Genomic DNA, 27,079 nt, shown 5'->3' on the forward strand with positions numbered 1-27,079 from the left:
TAGGCAGAATATATTCCTTTTTGTTTAGTTCCTCTCAGTACACAGATATTGACATTCATTGTTGAATGTATCAATAGTTCACTTACTTTTATTGGTGTGTCTGTGTTTGTATGTACTGTATGGAGATACTCCTGTTTATCTATTGCCTAATTGGTGAACATTTTCTTTGGTTCTTCTTCAGAGATATTAAAAATAAAGATACTACTACCATTTGTGTACAGTGAACATATGTATGAAACATGCTTTCATTTCTTTGGGTTAAGTACTCAGGAGTGGAATGACTGGATTACAGAAGGAGCTACAAAAATGTTTGTCATCATCATTGTAGCATTTAGTATCTCAGTTATATACGAGTTTCAATTTCTCAGCACCCTCACCGTCATGTAGTATGATTATTCTTTTTAATTGATGTAGTGTAGCATTTCACCATGGTCTTAATATGCTCATTCCTATTGGCTGATGATGTGGAATTTTCAGTTATGTGCTTGTTCTTCATTTTGTATGTTTGTGTAGTAAAGTATCTGTTGAAACTTTTTACACATTTTTTTCAGTTATTAGGTTTTTTTCTCTCTCCTTCCCTGCCTTTCTTTCTACTCTCATATCCTCCCATTCCTTCTCTCTTTCCTCTCCTGTCCCCTCTGCTTCTTACCCCTCCTTTTTACTCTCCTCCCTTTCCTTCCCTTCCTTCCTCTCTTCTCTCTGTCTTTTCTTTTTTGTGCAGGCACTAGGGCTTGAACTCAGAGTCTTGAACTCATTTGGATTTCCTGCTCACAGCTGGTCATTTACAATTTGAACCATTCCGTCAATCCAGATATTTTTTGCCAGTTAATTGGAAATAATTGGAGGTAGAATCATGTGAACTTTTCTGCCCAGGCTGGCTGGGAACTGAGATTCTCAGATTCAAGCCTCCTGAGTAGCTAGGATGGCAGATTATAGGGATGAGCCATGGGCCCATAAGAGTTGCTTGTTTTCCTATTGGATTTTGTGAAATCTTTCCATAGTCCTCTATCCGATAAGGGTTTTGCAAGTACTTTCTCCTATTTTACAGTGTGTGTCTATATATATTTACTGGTATCTGTCAATAAGGGGAAGTTTGGGGGGTGGGGGGAGATGGGAAGGGATGGGAAGGGGAAACAAAGGAGGAGGCAACAATGCTTGATAAGAAATGTACTCATTATCTTGCCTATGTAATTGTAACCCCTCTGTATAGTATTTTCACAATTAAAAAAAGTTCTTAATTTTAATATGGTCACATAGGTTAATTTTTTCCCCTGATACTGTAGGTAAGAAATTTTTGCTTAGTTGAAAGGCACAAAGAGTTTTATGATTCTTCTAAAATGTTTAAGGTTTCAATATTTAAACTTATATCTATATTTCACTTTTTAACTATTTTTATATATAGTGCCATGAACAAAATAAGCTATTTCTTTGTTACATATGAATATCTGTATTGTCACAGCACTGTTTATTGAAATGATCATCTTTTCTCCACTGAGTTGCTTTTGTCCCTTTCTCCAGAGTTAAGTTTTTTTTTTTAATAGGAGTTCAACTTTTTCACTCTATTCTGTCCCACTGGTCTAATTATGATCATGTCAATAGCATTCTACCCTGGCAATGTAACATCAGAGAAGTCTTGAGATTTTCTCTCAGTGGTGTTTCACTAGTCACAGTGTAGAGTGATCCATCTCTGGCACTTAGTATTTTTATTTTGTCATTAGTGGTATGGTTTGTTAACTTTCAGTGTGTAGTTTTTCACTGTCAGTTTATAGAAACACAATTGATTTTTGCAGACTGATCTTATATCCTGAAATCTTGCTAAAATCATTTGCAGTTGCTTTTTTTGGTAGTTTTCATTGAATTTTCTACAGAAACAATTTTGTCGTCTATCAATAAAATATTAATTTTTCCTCTCCAAATTAGATGAATTTTATTTCTGTTTTGTTTTCCCATTCATTATTGTACCAGTCCACACTTCCAATGCAATGTTGAATAGGAATGGTCAGAGCAGATGATCTCAATGTAGTTTTGCTCACATTTCTTAAAGTTGGTGCTTGTTGAGATTCTTAAATTTGTAGCTTTGTAATTTAATCAAATATAAAAATATTTTGGCCACATTTGTCCTTCTTTCTTCGCCCTTCTTTCTCTTTCTCCTTTAAAGACTCAAGGAAACATATATTAGTCCCTCTGCTGTTCACTTAGAATTCATTGATGCTCCTTTACTTTGTCAATGAACACATTTTAGTTTTGTATTTTATATGAATTGTTTGTGCTACTTTGCTCCCAAGTTCACTAATTTTTTTTTTTTGGCAATGACAGTGTCTTGTGAATTCAGTTACTTCTGTATTGTCCCCTCCCATTACTTCTTCAACTCCCTTCTAGTATTTTTACCAGTACCTTGGATTTCTGATGCTTCCTAGCATTGCTCATAATAACAGGAATTCTTTTGGACTCTATGGGAGCTTAGAATTATTCCTTAAAATTGTTGATTATTTCTCCCCTAGATCTTGGGGAGTTTGATCACCGATCACTGGCTTAGTGACTACTCCAGGGGATGCTGCTGTACAGATCTCAATAGTGCTCTTTCTCTCTCTCTCTGCACCACAAAACAGAAGTTAGCAAACTTTCTACCCTCTAATATTTTTTGTGAAGAGCAAATAGATCGTGTGGTCCATATGGTCCATGTTGCAACAATTCAACTTTGCCACTGAAGCCTGAATGCATTTACAGTGTGTAAATGAATAGGCATGGCTGTGTTCCAATAAAACTTTATCTACAAAAGTAGGTGTCAGCACAGGTTTGACTCATAGGCCGTAACTTATTGATGACTATGATTGTACCTCTGTGTGTGTGTGTGTGTGAGTGTGTGTGAGTATGTGTGTGTGTGAAGGTAGGTATACATGTACATGCTCTATAGTTAGTATCTCCTAGATGAGATTGGAGTCAGCCTTATTCCAGATTCAAAGTAGAATCTACAGTTGTTGAAACTTTTCAAATTAGTGTACATTGACACTTGTTTCCCTTAGTTTTTGCTTCTGCTTTTGAAATGCTAAGTAGTGAATCGTTTAATGCTGACATTTAAGCTAATTGCTCTTTAATGTACTTTTGACATATGAGGCAACATATTGCAATCTAAAAATAATTAAGATAAATCATTTGCTTATGTTGCAGGGCAAAAGACATACCATTTTTCATCTCTCTGCCTCCTTTCTTCTTTCCCTTCCAAAGTCAAAAGCAGGGGGGCTTGAAGTAAAAATGGGCCCCATGCCCTGCCATCATCCTCATGTCTCAGAGTCACTGGGGCTGTCTTTGGAGTGGCAGCAGTAGCCCCCAGAAGCCTTCCTCCATCATCAGGCAACCTCTCCAGATGGGGCTGCATTCCAGGGTCTATGCTTCTGAATTCCTCTAGAGCCCTTTGGCAGGCGGCCAAGATGCTGTGAAGGGTTAGATTCTGTCTCCCTCCCGTTTATAGAAACCTCCAGAGGATTTCCCTCTTCAACTTTTAAAAGACTGGCTCCAACCAGCAGATCCAACAAGTGGTCCCATTTGTGAGTTGAACATCTTGGGAATTATGCTATACAAATAGGTCATAGTTGAATAAGCACTGTGTGCAAATTGATTTTTCTCTTTCAGAGGGAAAGAGCAACCCAGAGAGTTTTTCTCTGGAGGGATTATATCACCATATAACAACTGTCACAAGGGCACAATACATTGTGGAGTAGAATGGATCATTTGTTTCTCTGGGCACTTCATTTTTAGTTGTAAAGTTAGCTGATCGTATTTCAAAAGCCTGTTGTAATGTGTGTTCTGGAAAGGAAACCTTTTCTGCACTTGCCCTGAGCACGTGAACATTTCCAGCTTTGTTCTGTGTGATTCTATATTATGAAACCAAAGGGCTATCAGTTATTCCTATACAAAGGCAATTTGTTAGTTCTTTGTCAATACAACTTTGGGGTAAGCTTTAATAAAATTCAAGTGCCATTTTTCTGTATTGTATTTTTCCATAAAAGGAAGGAAATTTTATGGACAGAGGTTTTGTTATTAGGTCAATATTTACTTAACGTGTGTTACAGAGGAAGTTCCTTTGCTTCAATGTAAGTTCTATAATATTTGGAAGTACTAATCTCTTTCCTCCCATTTTCTTTAGTGGCTAGAGGTTATATCAATTAAATATTTGTGAAATAAACATATGGATGAAACAAATGGATCTCACTGGATGGGGTGAATGAACAAACATAGCAATGAAAAGGTACATTTACAGAAAATAAGTAACTTTAAAAAAAGTGTTTATAGGTGAGGGTCATGAGCTTACTTAATTTTTCAAAAAGTATATGGTGGCAAAAGTAACTTAGAGAAGAAATTAGAGAAAAATTGCATCACTGTCTGGAATCATTTGGGAAAATTTCAATAAATGGAAAAGTGGTTGGGACAGAAATATATGTTTGGATGAGATGGAGGACTTCCTTTATTTAATGCTACCTGCTAGGTCTTTATTCACTTTTCTGAAAATAATGCCAAAGCTAGCTCAAAGTGTCCATTTGGATTTTGTTTTGAAAAATATTCATATGTATTAGACCTATGAATCCCACACAAGAAACCATTAGAACATACAGAAATTAAAGGAAGATCTAGTATTTTGTGTTGGACACACAGGACCCTTGTAATAGAGTTATAGACTGATCACTGCAATCAGATTTTGGATCATGGGGTTCAGTGGTAGAGCATTGGATTTGATCTTCCACACCACAGGAAAAAATATAATAAGGAATTTATCATGTTCGCAGTTTTTGGTTGGACAGGCACCCGTGGCTCTGGCCTATTATCCTAGTTACTCAAGGGGCTAAAATCTGGAGGATCATTATTTGAGATCAGTCCTGACAGAAAGGCGATCTCTACAAAATAACAATAGCAGAAAGCAGGGTAACTTTGGAGGGGTGGCTCAAGTGGTAGGTTGGGAGCCTAGGAAATACGAGGCCTTGAATTCAAACTCCAGTACCAAAAAATAAAAGTTTTTTTTTCCTTTTTTTATTGTGAAAATACAGTACAGAGGGGTTACAATTACATGAGCAAGATAATGAGTACATTTCTTATCAAGCATTGTTTCCCCTTCCCATTCCTTCCCATCTTCCTCCTCCCCAAACCCCCGCCTCCCAGTCCCCTGCCCTCTGCTCCCCGTTCCAAAGTTGTAAAGTTGGTTTTTCGACATAACGCCTTGTACATCTCATTGTTGCAATGGGTCCATCTGTATCCCTATGTAAACGATTTGTTTTTTCCCTTCCCCTCCACAAAGTATACCAACATCAAATACAGTGAAAACGGAATGAGGTATTTAGTAAACTTCCTTCTCATGAAGTGAGCAGTTATTCAGAAGAAATTGTATCAGTTCTCAATTTGTATATGACCACGTGTGTCAATCTTTTTGTAGTTACTAGTCCCTATCTTTATGGATTTGAAAATGTGATTTGAATTACAATGGTTTGTTTCAATTTATTTTATGGACCAATTTTTTCAAATGTATTTAGCATGCATATATATTCTTTTGTTACTATATATGTCTATTAGATATATTCTATATACTTACTGATATTTTGTTAAATGAGAATAGCATAGAAAAATGTATAATTTGCTAGGTCAGTGTATTTTTCCTAAGCTAAATTTTTAAATGCTTTGTAGATTGGGATCTCCTCCTGTTCCACCTCTTTCTTCATCTGGTAAGGGGCTTGCAAAATCCTTCTGCTTTGTTTGCTTGTAGCTGGGTCAGTCCTCTAGCCTGCTCTTTACTTAAGTAGAGATGAAATCTTGTGGACCTTTCTGCATGGGCTAGCCTTAGTGCATAATCTCCAGGTCTCAGCCTCCCTAGTAGCTAGAATTATAGACAGGAGCTACTGGCAAACAATAAAGATTGCAATTTCTATATGCTGCTGATAAATTGAAGATCGAGATGGCATATAGAAGTTTCTATCGTCAATTTATCAGCAAGATATAGAACAGGCTCAGGAGAATATCTCTTCCCAACTCTATGTTCAATGACGTCCCATTGGCAGCTTGAAGTGGCCAAGGTGGCAGTATTTACACCATGAGAATGAACATGTAGCACCCATCAAGGCTATTCCCAGCTAGCCATCAGAGCGTGAATTTATTAACCTATCACTCATTCTGTCATAAAGTAGAGGTCTTTTTCTCTGAAAATACTTTTGCCTAATGAACTAATTTGTCTGATTTAAAGTAGTACCTTAAAATTTCTTCTGATTATTTGCTTGAGGGGACAGAATGCTTCTCCAAGGAGTCTTTGACTTGTTTCTGCAGATAACTGGATGCACAATCAAGTAGGATTACAGTCCAAGCTGATAATACCTGCTGATTACCAGAATAGCAAACCTAACACAGATGGGATGTATCGGTGTTGACAAGGTTGTGGAACAGTGAGAACACTTACACTTTTCTGGTGTGAGAGTGATTTAGTTATGACCAAGAACTTGCAAGGTTACTAATGCATATCATTAATGCATGGCTCAGCAGTCCCTCTTATAGGTGAAAGACATCAATCTACATGTATTTGTCAGAAACATGGCAGCCTGGATCTTATCAATTATAAACTGTAAACTAAGCAAAATTCAACAAGAGTGGAATGCTCAAAGAAATTATGGTAGATATACTCAAGGGAAAACTGCATATCAAGGAAAACAAATTCAAGTAATTTAGGTGAATGAAACAAATATAATATAGGGAGAGAAACCAAATACAAGAGAGTAAATACTGGATTATTTCATTGATACACAGTTTGCAAAACTAGCAAAACTAATTTTTGCTGTCAAAGGACAATGCTTTCCCTGGAGGGCTACAATGGCTAAAAAGGAACATCCAAACAGTACTTTCTTGATACTGGTGCATCCAATATGTGAAAATTCATCAATCCACTCACTAGTATTGTGTGACCTTTTTTGTATATGTGGATCGTTCTCTCAAAATTGAAATTGGCTGGGTATGGTGATACATGTCTGTAAGCCTGGCTTCTTAGGAGGTAGAGACTGAAGAATTAGAATTTAAGGCCAGTATGGGCCAAATGAGTGAGACTCTATCACACGCATACAATCAACCCGAGTGATTTTTTTTTTTTTTTTTAGGTCTGGTCGTGGGGCCTGAACTCTGGGCCTGGGCGCTGTCCCTCAGCTCTTCAGCTCAAGGCTAGTGCTCTATCACTTGAGCCACAGTGCTACTTATGACTTTTTTTCTTTTTGTTTATATGGTGCTGAGGAATCAAACCCAGGGCCTCAGGCATGCAAGGCAAGTGCTCTACTACTGAGCCACCTTCCCAGCCCCTCAACCTGAGTGATTTTGTTCATGCTTGGAATCCCAGCTACACAGACCTTGGAGAATCACAATCAGATGCTAGTGGCAAAGTTTTCCAGGGGCCAATGTCAGAGTCTGTACCTGAAAAATGAATCAGAATGGGTTAGGAGAGTGGTTCAAGTGGTGAAACAGTTCTCTAACAATTGAATAGCCCTGAGTTCAAAACTAATACAGCCAAAAAAATAGATCTTTGAGGATTCCCAATTAATAATACTTAGGCTTTAAGTCAAATTCTCTAACTCACCTTATTTTTCTGGCCCTATACTCATAAGGGGACCTTTTCATTTTTCTTCTCCATTGAACCTGAGTGACTTCTTATTCATGTCCTTTCTACCTACCATTCATTCAGCAGGCTTCTTGGACTCTGAAGTGTGTGTGCCAGTTTGGGGGCTTGAACTTGTGGTTTGAGTGCTGTACCTGAACTTTTTCTGCTCAAGGATAGCACTCTATCGCTTGAGCCACAGCCCCACTTGTGGCTTTTTGGTGCTTAGTTGGAGATAAGAGTCTTATAGGACTTTCCTGCTAGGGCTTGGTTTCAAACTGCCAACCTCAGCTCTCATTTCCTGACTAAGATTACAGGTGTGAGCCACTGGGGCCCAGGCCTGTGTTCTAATTTGTATGTAGATATTTCAGACCCATTCAGATATGAAACTAAAGTAGTTCTGGGGCACTAGAAAATGGTAGATGTATCCATGTCCTCCACCATTGACTTAATTACTTTGTTATCTCATAGAACTTCTTTGTTTTTAAACATAAGTGGGTTTTGTTGTTGTTGTTGTTGCTTCTTTTAATCTGAAAGGACTGTCTTCAAACCCCCGCCCCTCCCAACTCCAGGCCCAGCTATCAATTCAAAAGGGTGATACTAGTATTTCATCTAGCTCTCTTATTATATGTTCATCATGGAATATTTCAGACCTCTTGCTCTGATATTGTGACATTGAGAAGCTTTCTTCTAAGACCCCTTTCCCCTGTATCTTCTGGAGAAAAGGAAAAGAGAAAAATGAAGTTGAAAGGTTCAGAGTTTGTGGAGCAAGTGGTAAAATCCTAAGGAGCTTCTGGTGGTGGGTTTCGGTTGTGTGAGATGTCACTTGTGTAAGATAGGAGTGAAAATAGGTTGGCTAAGTTTGTCTTCAATTTTAAAATTAAAGTGATTTTTTTAATATCTTAGGATTGTGTTGAGATTTATTTCCTTTATACATTCTTAAATTAGTAACTTAAATTGTTTAAGAGTTATCAATGTTCCATTTTTAGCCGGGTGAGATAGCATATAATTTAGCATTTTACTTAAAATGTTTATCATGCAGTCTGTGAAAAGGTACCTTTCTTGTCTTCCAGAAATGGCGGTGATTTAATTTGAGTTGGAAGTTTACCATTATCACTACAGCCCAGGCTGTGTTGGTGGTATACTTTGCATGTATTAGCATATTTATACTCCTCATTTACACAGTTTTATACACTTTCCTAGTGTGTACGTGTATCTATTTTCCAAGTTGATTTATGAATGACAATAAACAAGAACTACAGTAATGAAAGCATAAAACAGTGGAATATCTTAGTAATTTAAGTAAAAATAACTTTTATTTTACTACTTTATTTTTTACTACCGAAGGTATAAGTAGCAGACTCTGCGAGAACCATATTAAAGAAATTAATAAACTCATGCTTTTAGCAACTCAGTAACTACCTTTCTCTCCACAATACAAACATTCCACTCACAGGTGCAGGGGCTTAAATTCCATTATTTAGTTATATCTAGGAGAATGAGTCATGAAATTTCTTTGCTTCATAGTTATACTCCAAATTTTGGCCATTTTATAAGCCTATATGTTGTCATGTTTTACATCCATTTTTTTCATACTGCTTATCTTGGTGAGTATATAAACTCATGCATATGTAACTAAATTTATTTTAAGCCTGAGGCAAGTACCAAGTTGCCAAAAAGATGATTTGAAGTGCTTTACAGAGTGATACAATTATTATCTTTGCTAAAATAAATAAACCAAGAATCCAGACATGGAGAAGTGAGAGAAAGAAGTTGGACTGGGGGCCTAGCTCTCACTTACTAACTTGAGCTCTATGAAATTTCAGATCAGCAATGGTTGAGTGTTGTTTAATTGTGTGTGGTTCTATCTAAATATGTATGTAATAAATTGGGCAAGCTTCTTCATTTAATAAGCTTTGGCTTTATAAATTGTAAAATGAGATTTTCCTATTCAAGAGGATGGCCATTGGTCATGAGCATGGCGTTACTTATTGTTGCCTTGTAAGCAGTAAAACATTATAAATATAGGTTATGACTGTGCATTTGCTAAAGAATTGTTGGTTCTAATTTGCTTTGACACTTTAAATCCCTACGGTAGTAGCTTTATCTAGAAATCAGGTTTGTATAAAACCTACACACTGTGGGAAGAGTAGACATACACATACACACTATCTAGGGAATTGGGAATGTCATCACTTGGTAATAATTTAAGGACTAGAAATGAGACTTTTTATAATGTATTGGACTAGACCTTTAGATGATAGTCTCTCCTCATTATATTTATACTCTATTCCTTCATATTACCATAGAAAGAAAAAGAAAGAATAGCTTCCTACAAAAATGAAGTGCACTCTTGACTTGGTGGGACACAGAAAGTGTCTATGGTGTGTTCATGGGAGGAGTCACTGATGGAGGGAAATGCTAGCCAGGCTTTGCTTTGCTCAGGTGGCTGGGGTAGTTTTTGCTCATCACCTGACAGTGGGCTATGAAAAAAAATGATGTTACAAATGACCTCTGAACTGCTTATAGATGCTTAAGGTATTCTCAAGGTTATAAAAAAACTAAAGCAAGGCTAGAAATTTGTTAAGTGCAGGTGGGGTAGTAGGTGAAAAATTATATCCATGACAACAACAACAACAACAACAACAACACACACACACACACACACACACACACACATGGGCACCCTCACACTATGTGTGGCCAATACATTAGCAAGTCTGAAACAATGCCCTTATGTTAAACTAAGAGATTCATCAGGTAAGCATCTGTTCCTGAGGGCGGAAGGCAGGACAAAAGACACATGAGCCCTGGAGTAGTTGGAGTTGTTTGTAAAGTCCTGGGCTGGCAGACATGTCCACAGAAGCAGAGAAGGGCCAGTGAGAGGCATGGCGGCAGACCGTGGAGGATGGCGCTAGCTTCATGATGAAAGCCAGCTGGCACACTCAGTGAGGAATGAGCTGAAGCTGTCCACGCCCAGAGTGCTTTAAATTGTGCTGCCACAGCTGGTCAGGCACCACTAATTCCCAATTTCACGCCTCTTGTGAGGAATTGCTCAGTGGTTAGCACCCACATAGAGGAATTCAAAATAAAAAAAAATTTTACTTTGTTGATGCTTCTGAAGATGACCACCAAGAGCACAATTTTATGTCCCCTCCAGCCTATTCATTGTTTACTACGATGTCTTACATCAATTACTGAAAAACATCTAGTGGAATAGAGACTTGGAAGTCCTGTCTATGTCATATTGACATTTCTGTTCTCCTACCAAAAGTACTATATATGATTAGATCACAAATGCCATTTGAATTTGAGATGGTAGTTGATTATTTCAACTTGTTCGTATGCTCATTACTGATTGTGTATACAGAATTTCAATTAGCCCATTTGATGTTTGCCTCAAAAACAGGGATTTAAAAAAATAAAAAAGTAAATAGAAGAGGGCTAGTATAAATGTGAAGTGTTTTTATGGCTTATGTATTCTTAACCCAATGGCTGCCTGCGTAAGAAACATTTGGAGGAAGAGAGAGCTGGACTTTGAATTTTAGCACTATTACTTTGCCACAATAATGAAAATGACTAAGAGTTGCTAATTCCTGCACTACATGCAGGGAACTAGATAGATGATTATCTATTATCTACAATCCTTACAGCAACCCTATTAGGTTTCCTGTAGCTCCAGTTTCTAATGTCTCAAAAATTTCCCATAGATGGATGGGCATTGCATGGGCTTTGCTGAGTCCTGTCAACTCTCCTATACCAGACCCATATCTGGACTTGGCTGCCAGGGTCTTCAGCATTCCATCAAACACAGAATGTCAAATATTGACCTATGTTCATGCCAAGATTACCAAATCGAGTTTTCTTGTATATGCAACATCTTTATCTCTATGAGGTGTGTCTTGGTTATACCCATGGCTGAAATAGATTTCTTTCTTTCCTTCTCTTTCCATATTCCTTCAGCCACTGTTTGAACTCTTTTCTCATCATGGCCTTTTCTTTTCTATTCTTACTGCTAGCAGACTAAATATTTCTTGGTCTAATTATTCTCTCTTGAAGTTCTTGGCTAGGAACAGCAGCCCAGCTCAACACATGATACTACAACTAGTCTTCTCACTTCCCAACTGTTTCGTTCCATTCTTCTTCTCTTCTCAAGCCTCTAATCTCTCCTCAATGCCCCCTAAAACATTTAAGTTAAAATCTGATCTCTAATACAAGAATATTACCAGGAGAAGCCTTCAGGAGGTAAATAGGTCATGAAATGGCATCCCTCACAATATCATTAGTGTACTTATAATAAAAAAAGACCCCAGGGTCTCATTTATTCCTTCAATCACATGAAGATGCAGTAGGGAGGTGCCTACTATGAAGCAGAGGCTGAGCCCTCACCAGACACCAAATCTGAAGACTCCTTAATCTTGAGCATTGTAGCCTCTGGAGTTGTAAGGTATAAATTTCCATTGTTTATAAGTCCTCCAGCAACATATTTTGTTAAGGCCACCTAAATGGACTAAGAAACAACACAGGAAAATAGAAATAGTCACTACCCTGTGCTGCTCCATTTCCTATCTGCAGAGTATGCCTGCTGACTCCACTATATAAAGCCCAACAGGGTTACTGAAGACAATTCTTATCTAAAACCCAGTATAGTTGTTCCTGTGGTAAGGCAGAGTGGTCCCTCTGAAGATATCCAGGCACCAATTCCTGGAATCTTTGAATATATTATGTCCAGTGGCAAACAAGTATTTTTTATGGATGAAACTATATTTATAGATTTTAAAATAAGAGAGATTATCTAGAACCACCAAGGTGGGCTCAATATAACCTTGAGCCCTTAGAGCTGAGAAGATTCCCTACTGGACAGCAGATACATCAGATGTCAGCAAGATTCGGTGCCTATGAAAGATCAGAAATACTGTTGATGGTTAGTGTGGAGAAAACAGCATGATAAAGAGTTGTGCCCCAGGATCAGCATACACATACAAGACACACACACACACACACACACACACACACACACACACACACACAACTTACTTGAAAGTGTTCTCTGACTTCCAGGTTGCTAAATCCAAATGTTTAATTCTGAGTTCATATTGCACTTGACCTACTTCCAGCACTGAATATAATTGATTCTCCTTTTTCTTTGACCATTTAACTTCAAATATTCAACTTAATCTGAAAAGCCAGAATTACCTTACTGAATTAATCAATTTAACCAGTTTTTCTTAATATCATGCTTATAAAATCCTATTATCCAATTCAATTCTTCATTTCAAAGATTGGGTGGCAATGATAATAATTGAGTTAGTAGCATGAAAATTCTTATAATTTAATCTAGTCAATTTAGGTGAGATAATTTTTTCTTCATTTCTACAGAATATGATATTTTCTATTTTCTTACATGGATGTACAAAGCCTAGAGAATTTTCATCTTCAGACATACTTTATAAATTTACTCTTTAAGTAGATTTGCATATTGTATTGTCAAATGGCAAAGTACAGGATCTATTATTAGGGCAGAAATTATACCCCCAAATTATGTTGCTTTTGTATTCTGGTTACTTTAAACTGACAATTCTTAGAAGGAAGCCACTGAAGGAAGGTTATTTCTCTGAATTTCTCCTATGTACCTAAAGGCCAGCTCCTCTTAGGAAAAAAAATCAATTACTATAAATTTCTTCTCCCAAAGCCTTGTCAATGAGGGGAGGGATTGATTCATAGCATGGGAAAGAAAGGAAGACTAGAGTTAATACTACATCCAGCGCCCCATAGGTTTTGTCACAAGTTATCATCTGTTCTTTGTACCTCCCTTAAAAATCATTTACTCTCTCTACAACACTTCTTTCTTTTTGTTCACATGAAAAGATTTTATAAGCTTTTAAATCTCTTCAGGTTATTGGGTTCTCCTGCTCCTGCGATTCCTCTGTGCATATAATAACACTGTGCTTCTCCTGTTAGGCTGTTGATTGTCCGTCTACTTTGGCCGACTCAGCTACTGAGCCTTCAGAAAGTTAAGAGGAAGTTCCCTTTGGTCCTGCAGCTATCACATGTGGGAAAAGCTGGGAGTCAGACTTTATTTTAAATTCTGCTTTAGTCACTGTTTAAATACTAGCTATGGGGCAAATTGTGTAGCTTGTGAACTTTGTTTTGATGTTGTTGTTCTGTAGCATAAGGATAATACAACGAATTACCTCAAAGAGTTGTGGTAATAAGTAACATACAGGAAGTTCTCAGTCAAGTGGATGGGGCTCAGTGAGTACCAACTTTAACTGCTTTCTAAAATTTCCTCCCTTATATAGTACAGATGTGTTCAGGGTAAATAGTTCTTATAGAACTTGCAGTTTCCCATCAAATTTGCAATACCCCCAGAAATATAACTTAATAAACATGAGTTTAACATTATGTCAGTTGTCTATGACTAGATTTGATCTATGTTGACACACACTAAATTCAAATATTAAGATACCCATTGTATTTTACAAAGGATGAACATTCATAGTGTTATCATAATCATTCCCTTACTTATTTTTTTTTGCTTCTGCTTTAAGGATATTTCAGACGCTCACTATGTAGCCCAATCTGTCCATGCATTCCTAGCCTTCCTGATTCAGGCTCCTCTGCGCGGGCATTACAGGAATATGCCACCAAGTTTGGCTTTCATAAATAATACAGTTTTCTCCCTTTCCCTTCCCCTTTTCCCTTTCCCCCTTCCCTTTCCTTTCCTTTCCCTTTTTCTTTCTTACAACCCAGAGCCTTTAATAGTGAATGCTATTACTGTGCTAAATCCCCAACCCTTTATTTTTCTTTTTACTTAAACTAACTTATTTTAAATGATTATTGAACTTATTTAAACAACTATTACCTTGTTTTAAATTTGCTTAAGGAATAGGAAAAAGAGGGGCTGGCAAGGTGGCTCAGTGGTAGAGTGCTTGCCTTGCATGCATGAGGCGCTGCGTTTGATTCCTCAGCACTACATAAGTGGAAAAAGCCGCAAGTGGCAGTATGGCTCAAGCAGTCAAGCACTAGCCTTGAGCTGAAGAGCTGAGAGACAGTGCCCAGGCCCAGAGTTCAGACCCCATGGCCGACAAAAAAGAAAGAAAGAGAGAAAAAAAACCTTGCATCTCTTAAAAAATGACTACACAAAAATATTAAGAAAAATAGTTTCATTTTAATGCACTGTATGTATTTGTTTTCCTACTAGTTATTAGAGATTTTACTTTAAAAATATAATGAATTTACTATTATTAGAGGAAATGAAATCTATCTTTTCTTGCAACTTTAACTCATACTTGTTAACTTATATAGAGTTAGTTGTCATTAAATTACAGGGATACAATGTATGAAGAAATATTTGTTAATTAAATTGGCAATTAAAGACCAATTTAGAGATTTTATATGTAAAATATTGGAGAAATTATAGATCAAACAGAATTGAGCTACAAATTTTAATTTCATTTTTTCCATTTTTTTTTGTCAGTTGTGGGGCTTGAACTCTGGGCTTGGACATTGTCCCTGTACTCTTCAGCTCAAGGCGAGCTCTCCATAAACTACAAATTTTAAAAAATTAAACATACACATGGAAACCACAGAATGGTAAAGCAAATATACTAGAAAAGTGTTTCCAGTGATATCTAAGCTCTAGATAATTTATGAGTATAGCAAAAATTTGATTGTATAATTTTAAACACAAACTACATTAAATTTTCTTAATCATTTATCATCCGTTTTGACAACTTTAAACTCTGGAATTATTTATATATATCCCTTTAAATAGAAATAAGTCAATGACCAAAGTGTGGAAAATTAATTTTGTTTTGGAGCTAAATTTCATATGAATAATGGTTTATAAGCATATCAGTTCAAGCATCAGTCTTTGTAATTTATTAAAAACATATTCTAGTTAAATAAAATTAGGAAGTCATGGTTATATATTGCAGGTTTTTCTGAGAATCACTAAGAAACTATAAGAAAATTAATTTCTAGTGATGCTAAAAGATTATTATGGTCTTGATCTAAGAATTGAATTTCTGTAATAAAATTAGTGTTTTTTTCACTCCTTCCCTCACAGTTTCTTTCCTATTTTCTTTTTCCATTTTCAAGTCTCCTCCCAAAAATTACCCAGTAGTCTTTGTAAAATATCTGTGGTTAATGCTCTCTGAAAACGTCAATTCTTGGTGTCTGTTTTGTGGGATCTCCAGTTCATTAAAGAGATTGGAAGGACTTTGAATATAAACACTGGTTTTTCCTACCAATGGGAAAACAACATTTCTTCAAATGAAGTAATTTCATTGAAATTATTACTATAATTATTTTATGTGAAGTCATTCAGTTCCTCACTACAATGGTAAACCAAAGAAATGAAATATACAAGTGAAACGTATGTGAATGAGGATAAAAATTACAAGGAAGATGCAAAGGGAGTATTAGTGAAGCCTAGGTTCTCACCTTTTTTTTTTAAGGGATGAAGAAGAATTTCTCAAATTATCTTTTAATTATTTGTACAAAGGAGTTGCCACTTAACAAAGCAGTTTAGAAATACAGTGTATCTTGATCAATGTAATATCACCCCTTTCCACATTCTCACCCATCCCTCCCTTAATTTTGTAGGACATACAATGAGTTTTGACTGCATTCTTCCCCCTCTTCTCTTCATTGTCCCTCCTTTTCTCCTCTTTCAAGTATGCACTTCCTGGTGTTTTATTTTGCTGAATTTTGACTTTGCCTTTCTAAGGAATTACCTTGTTAGAGTTCTCCCTTGAATATACTGCACTTCATTTAATATATTGATACACATTTGCATAGCATCCAACGAATTTATTTACAAGTTTACAAACTGACGCTAGATTCCACATGTAAGGGAAAATATGTATCCTTTGTTCCTCTGGAACTGACTTACTTCACTGACCATTTTTTTTATCAATCTTTCCATTTCTTCACAAGTGGTATAACACCATAACTTCTAATGGACGAGTAAAATTCCATTATGGCTATGAACATGCTCTGTGTAACTTCTGGACATTGGACAAGTTACCTATCTTCTCTGAGCTTCAGTTTCATCATCTGTTAGGGAAAGAGAAGCTGTTAAGTGTGGAAGATATCCAAAGCTATTTCTCTGTATAATAACTTCAAATGCAGCCTATCTAACTTCTGAAAGGAGGTCATTTTATTTTGGTTGGTGAAACATAATTCCTTTAGCTCTCTCTTTTGTTTAATAAAACCCCTAAGGGTTGTCAAAATGGGGCCAAAAAGGCTCATAGAGTTCTGTCTCAAAAGGTGAGGTGGGAGGGAAAGGATGGTAGGGGAAAAACAAAGGAGGAGGTAATAATGCTGGATAGGAAATGTACTCATTACTTTACTCATGTAACTGTAACCCCTCTGTACAGTATTTTTTTGCAATAAAAATATGTTAAAAACACACAAAAAAAAAACCCTGTGAGTCTCTTATCTTCACCTGTTAATGAGCAGGTTCCAGGCTGAAGGAAGGGAGGCAGGGAAGCATAAAAAGGAGAAAGTAGTAAAACAAGGATTATGGTTAGTATCAGAAATGAATGAGTTACTCTTGGACAGTTGTAAAAGGCCCATGCTCTGCAGCTAATTGCATTCTAATTGGTTGTAGCTAGAAGTCTTATTTAAAAACACCACCAACAACAAAAACACCTTTCTGGAAATGTGTCTGGTCTTCGTAGGTCCCAGGAAAGATGGACAGGGTCCAAGGAAAGGTAAGTGTGGCCCCTAGCCCGTTCCCCAGCCCGGGAGACAATCAGACGCAGCAGGGAGTCAAGTCAAGCAGGAAACTCGTTTATTAACACAGAGCAAGCCCTTTTTAAAGCAAAAAAGAGCGGGTGGCATGGCATGGGAGGAAAAGGAACCAATCACTCAAGGTCACACCCTATCATGCACCTAAGCTTCCACGGGCTGAACATAAAGCAAATGGGGCTCTGCCCACTCAACTCCCTCTCAGCACCATCTTTGCTGCTCATATGCTCTACAGAAATGGATTTATAAGAACCAGCTATTAGGAGGAGGGAGAAAGGACTATCATATGCTATGTATATACTTTGTTTTCATGTAAAATCCATATTATGTAAAAATTGGGGGGCTTGTTATTTTCCTCTTTTTATATTGTAATGCATTCAGTATTTGATTTGGTTTAAACCTCAGAGGAGGCATAAAGTCTTTTTTATGTTTGTGAAGATGCACCTTTTGTACATAGCATCTCATAAATAAATGAAAAATTAGTAACAGTATAAAAAGTAGGATAGTTGTCAAGTTAAAGATTTCAAAGCATGCTCTTAGGAATTTAAAAATATGTTTTGTAAGTATACCTCAGTTTCAGAACACTTTTTGAATGGATGGCATAACAATCTGTTAAAATAGCTGCATGTAGCATAATCCTGAAATACAGTTGGCAATAAATGAATGATTGGGAAAATGAATGAATGATGGAAGACCATTTTACAGTTGTCTTTCCAGTCCCTAAATTATTGACCAATCATAGAATGTCAGTTTTCCTATTACAGAGCAATGATTACCATCCAACTCATCACCCCTGTGGATCCTGAGGTTGAAATAATTTTCTCTACAAAACATGACAAATGCATTTCATAGCAGTTTCTTTTTCTCATTTTTTGTTAATAGTGATTTGAAATAGTACTGGCAGAAATGATGACACATCAGGATCATATTACTTAAGAAGATAACTGCAAAGCAGTTAAGCACACTAATTTGTATTGAAGAATTATGGGTGCTCCATCAGATTCCCTGGGTTAAAGCTGAGTTTGCTAGCTGTGTGGCCTTGGATAATTTTTTTAATACATATATTTTTATTGTAAAGAATCTGTACAAAGGGGGTACAGTTTCATGAGTAAGGTAATAAATACATTTTTTTATCCAGTATTGTTACCCCCTCCTTCTTTTTTCCCTACCATCCCTTCCCTCCCCATCTCCCCAACTCCTCCCTCTCCACCCAAGCTGTAAAAGCTGTAAAGTTCGTTTTCAACATCTCACTGTTACAATGGGTCAACCTGTATCCTTATTTCAGCGTTTTGTTATTTCCCTTCCCCTCCCCAAATACAAGATGCAGGGAACCTGAATCAAATATAGTGAAAACAAGGGTTATGCCATGGGGAAAGAACATACAAAAGAAACAAAAAAAATCACATAGTACAAGTACATTAAAAACAATAGCAAGAAAGATAAAACCTCTTGTGTCCCTATCTTGGGGTTCATTTTGCTTGGCATCATCTTATGGTCATATGTGTGTAGCTTTTGATCTATTCTGCTTGTCCTAGACATATACTAGTTATTGCAAATAAGGGAAGCCATGGGATCTATGTTTCTTTGGGCCTAGCTACTTCATTTAATATATTTTTTCCCAAGTCTTTCCAGCACAACTATATTTATCACAGCATTATTACTATAGCTAAGATATGGAACCAACCCAGATGCCCTTCAGTAGATGAATGGATCAAGAAAATGTGATATATACATACATATACATATGTATGTAAATACATATGTATATGTATGTATATATACATATATGTGTATATATATAATGGAATTCTATGCCTCCATCAGAAAGAATGACACTGGCCTTGGATAATTTTATATGAACTGTTTTGTGTTTCAATTTTGTCTTTCTACACAGGGGGCAGTCATTTTGCCAAATTTAAAATAGTGCATATTTGAAAAGTGCCCAAAATATTTTCTAGGACATGGCAAACACGCAGAAAAAGTTCATTGTTCCACACTATGTAAACTGAATGCTTTCTCAGATTATTCTCAATGCTTATTGTAGCATAATTAAGTCAACCTTGTACCCAATTTACAGATGAGAAACCCAAGAAATTTTCAGATGAAAAACTGTTTAATAGAGATGGATTCAAGCTAGAGCTAAAGATAAACCCTGTTCAATTTCTTCTTTCTCCTTTCCTTCCTCCTTTTCTCTTCCCTCTTCTCTGTATGAAAAAACTTGATAAGCAAGAGATAAGCCTTGTGGCCATACCAGTAATATAATCCCAAGCAGAATTAACAGTATTTAACATTTGAGTTTAGGCTGTGTAACTTCTGTGGAAAGTGGATTTACAATTTCCATAAAACTCCTAGAAATAGCAAAGCGATGTAGGGAGTTCTATTTCTTTCAGATTAGATCAGATCCCGGAGTCCTCCCTGTGTGCGCCATCACGATTCCTAATATTTCAGTTTTAGTAAATCATTTAGATGTTACCATCAATAAGATTAAGGAGTCTTGCTTAGTTTCTAATGGTGAATTCTTAAGTTGGTAGTTTTCCAGACATTAAGAAAAATGATGTTTTCAGAAGTCAACACTATGACTGCCCTGTGGTCCAATGAAGAAAGACTTTGGCAAATGATAACTCATTTCATCTACAGCCCAGAATATTCATTCTTTCTGTCCTTGTTTCCGAAGGAAACAGCCCCGCCTCCCTGCCCCCAAGCTGAGGCCTCTGCTAGTTCTAACACTAACACTCAACTTCATAATCCATTTTCTGCCCTTTTTTTGGCTGCTGCTGCTATTATCTGGCTGGAGGGGTTCCAGGGCCACACACAGAGCGTGGGCACAGGACACTATCTTTTATGGAGCAAACAAGAGCTCAGGCTCAGGGAGGGGTGCGCACAGCTCAGCCACAGCTCAGCCACAGCTCAGTCACAGAACAGCCTCTTTGTCCCCACCACCCACAGAATCAGGAAACCAGCACAAGTCTTGGGGAAGACTGCATGAAAGCAGACTGAATGAGGGATAATCACTGTGACATTAAAATAGGGTGATTCCAGGGGGGACCAAGACTACGTTTTCATCTCTCTGATCTTCAAGAAAGAACCCTCATCAAACTGGTGCTTAGAACTCAACACTAGTTCTGTACTTAAAGGGAAATAAAAACGGCCTTTGCCTAGAGGCTCTTTCCCACTCAAGTCAATTTTTTAGTCTTTATTTTTTTTAATTTTTAATTAATTAGTTAATTAATTTTGCCCGCAGCTTCTCTGACCATCAGGCATTTTTCTTTAGATTTCCGTTTTCACGAGGTTCTTTCTGCATCCTACAATTCTCTTCTGATCATTGTTCTCCTCTCCCCCATCTTCTCCAGATCAACCCTCCCCCTTCTCTTCCCACTCCTTCCTGTCCACCCTCCACACCCACACGGCCCCAGCTCAGCGTTCTGGACTTTGCCCTGTGTAGCCAAGCACTTTCACGTAAGAAGAACTTTTAAAGTTCTTTGCCTTTCGCTTTTCTCTGAGCAAAGCAACATGGCTGTGGGCTCAAAGACGGTCCGGTCCTGGCGGTGACTCTGGACTCATCAGGCAGCTGCTGCCTAGGTGGTACAATTTGGCTGGCAACCCTGTTTCCATACAGCTCATGCCAGCAGACATTTTCCAATGTTGCCCCGGGATAAATATTCTGTCTCTAAATAGTATGTTAAAGTGCACGAGTCACTGGTTAACGCAAAATCATAGATTATTCCTAATTCTCAAAGAATATGATGTCTGGTATAGTCCCCTAGCATCGTTGAGTCAAAAGACAAATGAATGGGATAATGGAGAGCAATGTCCTGATTGGATGAGAAGGGAACCGAAGATTCTCTTCCTTCTCCATGAGCTTTTGCTGAGGGCTGACTCTCTAGCAGGGGAAAGAAACTTCCAACGCTGGATTCCAAAGGTGATTGAATTCAAAATAGCCAGACATCAACCACGACTTTTCCCACTGGTTCTGTTGCTGCCCTTCTTTTTTGGTTACAAAATTTTTGGAGTGTGTTTGTCGATTTTTTTCCCCCTACACAGAGCTTTAAGCTACTAAAATCAATCAAAATGGCAGCCCTGCTTTATGAGAATTTTCAGTCATGGAGTTCATTTTATTCCCCTCAGATTGTATGTTGAGATCTCAAGTAAATCTGATATATTTTGCCTTTCATTTTACTTAAAAAGCAAATACAAAATCCAGAAACTATTTTTTTTTATTTTATAGAAGAAACACATGTCAAAGAAACAAAACTGAATCAAAAGGTTCAGAAGAAAAGAGATGGAAAGTAAAAGCTCTCTAGCCTTACTCCCTAGAACAGTGATTCTCAAATGGGGAGATTTGGTTGGAAACTTCCAGGTAAGCAGGGAAGTATCACTACTAGCTCCTAGCAGAAAGATCCAGAGGTGCTGTAAACATGCTTGTGCCCAAGATGGACCTCCTCACAAGAAGGAATCACTCATCCAAAATATTCTTAGTGGCCCTATTGGAAAATCCTTTCCATATTCTTCCAGAATGCTAAAGATAGGCATTTATATTTTCAATGTTCTGTATACAAATGAAATCTATTTTCATAAATTTTGCAATTTGCTGTTTTTTTCCTCTTAACAATGTATGTCATTTTTTTTATACCAACACATACAATTTAGTTATTTTAAATTGCTGAGTTCTTTTCCTTTGGCTCATTATTCTACACCATGTATAACACATTCAACCATAAGGAATTTTGTCTTTTTCTTTTCCTTTTATGTCAGTACTGGGGCATACTCAGAACCTGGGTGCAATCTAGTTTTTTTTCTGTGCAAGGCTGGTACTCTACCATGTGAGCTATATACTCTCACTTCCGAATTTTGCTGATTAATTGGAGATAGGACTTTTCTGCCTGAGGCTGGATTGAAACCATAATCTTCAGATCTCAGCCTCCTGAATAACTAGGGCTACAGGTGTGTGAGCCACCAACACCTAGATCTGGGAATTTTTGCCTTTAACATTCTGTGGTAATAACCTAGCCTGCAAGGAAGGGGTTATTGAAAGAGATACATCATGAAAATCTGGGTTTTGGCACCACACTTGGATTTTTGCTTGCTGTACTTTTGCTTAAAATCTACCTTTGAGGTTAAATTCACAATAGGAGGTTGAATTCGTGTCTCTCTCTCCCTCTTACAAATCCCTATTTTCACCCAGGACTCTTTCATTCAGGAGCATGGGGAGAAGAAAAATGAATGATTGGCTTTTGTACTAGGCCACTGTAGAATTTATCCTGTAGACATTTCTAATGTCTAGTTCACCAGTCAGCCATCATGTCAGCTGTGGAAATATCAAGCTTAGAGGGCTTTTTATATCTGAATCACATCCAAAACTTTTTAAGAACCTGGATTAGTTAAAATATGCTAGAGATTCAAGCTGTCCCTTAGGTTCACAATAAAACCAGATACTTCAAAGCCAAGTACTTCATTGTCTGTGTTTTTTCCCCTTTCTCTTTTTCTTTTATCCTTTGTATGAGCTCAGTCCAGAAGTTCAGCCAATTGACTTTTTTTAATAATTTAATTTAATTTTATTTGTGAACATACTGTACAGAGGGGTTACAATTACATGGGCAGGATAATGCGTACATTTCTTACCAAGCATTGCAGCCTCCTCCTTTGTTTACCCTTCACATCCCTTCCCAGCCTCCCGCCTCCCCCCGCATCCCAATCCTTCTCCTTCCCCCCCTTCCCTCCCCCCCCCACCGACGTTGAAAAGCTCGTTTTGGACATGACAACTTGTATTTTTTTTGTTACTTTCCTAGGTGTATTTTCATTTTTCTTTGGCAAAGAGAAGCTTGTGCATATCATACAATAGTTACAAAAAGTATGTCAGGTTCAAAACCACACAGTGCTCTTATGGATGGAACAGTGACTCGATCTCACATGGATCATTGAAGGTGAGTGAGATCGTCATGTCCTGGGCTATGACACAGGGGAAAATAACTTCATAATAATTTCCATGTTGCAAAAACATCATTCACCTCGCGAATCACACATTTTTAGTGCTTGAACTTTTTATTTTTAGGGGAAGGGGAAGTAGAGATGGAACCCAGGGCCCCACACATGGAAAGTATGCGCCTTAGTCCTGAGCTATGGGACCTAGCTTGTGGACTTATTTATTTCCCCGGGCTTCCAGCAGCAATTTAATTTTCTCTCAAGTAAGTCTTCACTATTTGTATGAGAACTGGTCAAAGTTCATATACAGAGGAACTGCCTTAAAAAAAGATAAAACTGCCTTAAAAAAACACAAAATAACTGAGTTTCCACACATAGACATTTTCACATTTCTTTATTAAAACCAGAAAGCAAACTGAGAAAAAAAAAACAACTCAAAAACAAGAAACTGCTTTCCATCATTCTATCCCTTCTTTTAAATACATGTAGGGTTCATGTGCTACCTTAACCTGGTCTCTCCTCCCTTCACTTTTTCTCGCATATCTTACACATTTTCTTGCAACAGGGAGCAGTTCCCACTCAACTGCCTGCCTTAGACATAGAGATTCGAAAAAAATAAAAATGAGGCCTTAATAAGGCCTCAGTATAAATGGGTGAATTTTTAAAAGCTCCAATGGAACCTTCTGTGAGGATCTGAAGACTGGGATGAGCTGATGCTGGACTGGTTGGTGATTCTGCTAGATTTTCCATAAAGGCTGTCATGGCTGCAAAATGGAAGGCCACCCATGAAGGGCAAGTAGGGTCCAAACATCAGTTATTGCTTCCTCTGCCAATGATTCACTAAGTGCCTTTGAGTAATTCACTCATTTCTTCCATCTGATAAAGTTATTTGACGTCTGGGAGAAGTGGCAAGTGTTTCTTATCTTCTCCTGAGCCAGAAACTATACAGGCAGGGCCACAGCCAAGTCTACTTTGAACTGTTCCTCCATAAATCCTTTGTAACAAAGCGCTCAGCTGTTAAAAGATAACCAGCAGAGAAAGTGTAGAGTAGAGCAAAGGAGGGAAAGCGAGCTGACACAAGAAGATCTGTTAGAAACGAACAGGAACAGAATTTTCTTGTCGGCAAGTGTTTTCTTACCTTTGAAGAACTTCCTGTTTCATATTCTATGGCAGAATCTTAAAATCGGAGGAAGATTGTTCAAAGATGTCTAAGGAAGTGCTTCCCTCAGGAATTCAAAATCTAGGAAGCTTCTCAATTAGAATCTCCCACAATATCTTTCAACTGCATCTCTTCAGACGCCTCCCACCTTTTTTGTTTAGTATATGTATGAAATAATGGGGTTCCTCGTGGCACTTTCATACATGCATATAATGCACTGTAATCGTAATTACTTATCACCCACTTTGTCTCCCCTTTCCCTAGCCCTGGTTTCCTTTCTCTTCCCAAATAATTCTCCTGAAACTGTCATACCTTTAAAAAGAAATTCAGATTCTGCATGTAGAGAAGGCATGCAATATTTGTCTTTCTGAGTTTATTTCTCGTAACATGATGATTTCCAGTTCTAATATTCTTCAGAGGCAAAATTATATCTCATTTCACGGCTGACTCTATCTATCTATCTATCTATCTATCTATCTATCTATCTACCTACTTACCTACTACCTGTCTATCATCTTTGTCTGCCTGTCTCACACTTAATCCATTCATCTGTCGTTGAGCACCTAAGCAGATCCCTTAACTTGGCTTTTGTGAATTGTCCCCTGACAAACATGGTTGTTCAAGCATCTTTGTGTGTGTTGACTTTCAGTCCATTGGGTATATGCCTAGGAATGGTATAACTAGATCATATGGTACTCTATTTTTGGTTTTTCTGAGGAATGTCTGTACTGATTTCCATAGTGACTGCACTAATTAACATCCATTCCTAACAGAATACAGGGGTTCTTCCCCCCCATCAAACCTTATCAGCAGTTGTTGTATTATGTTTTCTTGATGACAACCATTCTGAGAAGAAATAGATTCTCAGTGGTACTTTGATTATATTTCTCAGATGGAGAAAGATGTTCAACATTTTTTTTCATGTATTTATTGGCCATTTTCTACTTTCTTTGAGAACTGGCAGTTTAGTTCATTGGCCCATTTATTGATTATATTACTTGTTATTTTTGTTTGTGTGTTTTAGTTCCTCCCACATTCTGGATATTGTTCTATGGCTGGATGAAGAGCTGGCAAGAATTTCTCCCACTCTGCAGGTGGTCTTATCACTTTGTTGTTTCCTTTGCTGTGAAGAAGGTTTTTAATCTGATGCAATTGAATTAGTTAATGATTATTTCCAGAGCTATTGGAGTCCTCTTCAGAAAATGGTTGCCTATGTCTATATTTTGAAACACCTTCCAATAGTAATTTCTGAATTTCAGATCTTACATTGAAGTAGGGATGCTAAATCTGACCAGCGCCATCTTGGCCACATACTGGATGACAGGATATTGGGTTTAAAGTCAACTTGTCTTCATGGTGGAGGCAGGGAAGGCCTGCCTCCCAGGGGATTGGCATGCCTGAATTTCTTGAGGCAGAGGTGGGGACTTGGACAATGGTTACTGGACCTTCCAGTCTTGAATTGTGATCTCTCAAGCTCCCTATGACCCTTGCCTCCTGACCTAACTGCATTTAGGCCCAGACCAGGTCAGACACTGGGTTGCTATGCTACATGTCTCCTGTCTGCTCCTGTCCTGTCTCCTGGCTCTCCTCTGGTCAACATGGCATCCTACTTCAGCTCTCCATTGGAGATGATCTGATTTGTTGTTATTTTGTCTGTTGTTTTTATTTTCTCATGCTCTATGGCTCAGTTTTCTGACAGTACTAAGTGTATTTGTGGACCTGCAGGTCTTTGAGACAGGAGTTCCTCTTCAGACCACCAGCACTCCAATAAAGACTCTTAATTTGACCTCTCACAATGTGGCTTCTCTCTTTTTCTCTCAGTAAAACAACAAGTCCTTTGATCCATCCATCTATGATGCTGCTTTTACAAACTGGGTTTGTCTTTTACACCTGTTTTTTGCAAATTAATACAATATTGTCAAACAACATTAACCCTAGATTATTTGTATTCATTGTATTTCATAGTCCTTACTATGAAACAGCTCAAGTAATGGGGTATCTTCTTAAAATTTTGTATTATAGTATAAAACTGTGCCTTAATGTATCAATTATCCTCAGGAATTTCTAGACCATTATGAAAATGAAGGCCAGAAAGTGTACCTCTCTGTCTTGCTGTCACAGCAACATCTACAAAAGTGGGGGGAGCAGAGAAAAGATTCCTTCATTCTCCACTTGAATGGAAGCAAACTGAGTTCTTAACAGAACAAAACAGAAACTCATTTCTTTGTGCAATCCAAGTCTTTTAACATGCCTAGAGAGTTGCATAAAAATAGTGCAGGGCTGAGCCTTCCAGGGAAGTTATTTTTTCTTACTGAACAGTTTCTGAAAATGAGACTGAAATTATAGTTTGCACATTGTAATGCATTGAAACTCCCTTCCACTTTACTCTAAATAGCATTGTAGTCTATCCAAATGCAGGAATGGAAGAAAATTACCACAGGAGATTTCAGAGTGGCATTCTTAAACCGAAATGCCGCCTGCTACACACGAAGACTCTGTAAATGGTGCAAAGGGACGGCTGAGTTGATGCTTTGTGGATTGTGACTTTTACCACTGGAAGGCATACATTGTCTATTTTTATATAAATATGCATATTTATACTAGTAAACACATCCACTGACATATAAATCTTC

This window comes from Dipodomys ordii, unplaced genomic scaffold (assembly GCF_000151885.1).
Source record: "Dipodomys ordii isolate 6190 unplaced genomic scaffold, Dord_2.0 Scaffold4, whole genome shotgun sequence".
NCBI lineage: Eukaryota > Metazoa > Chordata > Mammalia > Rodentia > Heteromyidae > Dipodomys > Dipodomys ordii.